Below are 1,309 nucleotides of genomic sequence, written 5' to 3'. Positions count from 1 at the left end.
TCCTAGTACATATCAGGTCTGATTTAAGGCACAAAGGTAAAAATAATAAATTTCTCTATTTATAGCCTTGGTATTTACTTACTGTTTCTTTTTATAAAATATTAAAGTACACTGTGATAAATGATTCTTTATATTTCCATGTAATATGCAACATGGGAACTTATGAGGGTTTTCTAACTCACCGTTATGGTTAAGTTGTGCTTCCTTAAATATGTTAAAGTAGCACAACTCCAAAAAGTAATAATTTTCTGACTGAATGAATAGAGAATTGACAAAAATCCAAAGTAGGAAAAAGAATGAGCAAGCAGGGGTATTATCAGTTGTGGAGGATTATTAACTCTGATGGGTTTGCCGGCAAAACACATCCCAGAAACCTCAAGAAATCCTGTCTACAATAGCTGGAATATTCAAGGGTAAGCAATGAGTTAGACTAATATGGACACAAATGTCAATGTAATTTGATTTTCACCCTTATGTTCCCAAGGACAGAGGATATTCAGTTTACCTGGGATTGATTTCCAGCTAGGAAAAGGGGGCATTTGGAGACTCATAAAAATTTGCCTAATTTCCTTTGCATTTGGGAATTATGTTATGGTAAATCAGTGATAAAAGAAGATACCAATAGTATTTGACTACAGATTTTTTCATTTTGGCTGGCATTGATAAGGACAATCTATTTCAGGGATTTTATGTAGAATTCCCATTGACATATAACATCATTTTATCCAAAGAATTCCATTTTCAGTTCAACAGTAATAGGTTCAACGAGCTTCCGATTATATATATGTATATATATATTCACTTGCACATTTGGAATAAGTAATTGACATCAATAATTCCAGGTGTTCAAACTATAGAATTTACAGTTTGAATTGTATTTTCAACCATAAAGTATTCTTATTATTAAAATGGGGATAACTATCACTCAATTGTTTAACAGCTGCTCATGTTTCTAACACTAATATTCATGTAAGATATGAAGTAGAATTTCCTGGTCCTTTCTCCTAGTTCCATTTCAAAAGTCTAGTTACCATAATGTGTTATGAAAATTTTGTTCTATTATGATGTCTTAATTTTTGTTTAATCTTGTTTTAGTTTATTATTCTCCCATAGGAGCCTGTTATTTTTTAATGATCCACAGTGAGTACATCTGCAGGGGGAAGGCAGATGGAAGGGAAATAGTAGTAATTCTGATATATTTGCAAGTAAAACTGAGAATGATCACATCCTAATAGAAGGTAGGAAACTGTATTTAGGATATATTTTGTGAGAATATCAACCTATATTCAATAAAAATAATGACAATTTC

This window comes from Mus pahari, unplaced genomic scaffold (assembly GCF_900095145.1).
Source record: "Mus pahari unplaced genomic scaffold, PAHARI_EIJ_v1.1 scaffold_11947_1, whole genome shotgun sequence".
Taxonomy (NCBI): Eukaryota; Metazoa; Chordata; class Mammalia; order Rodentia; family Muridae; genus Mus; species Mus pahari.
This window is presented reverse-complemented; position numbering follows the sequence as displayed.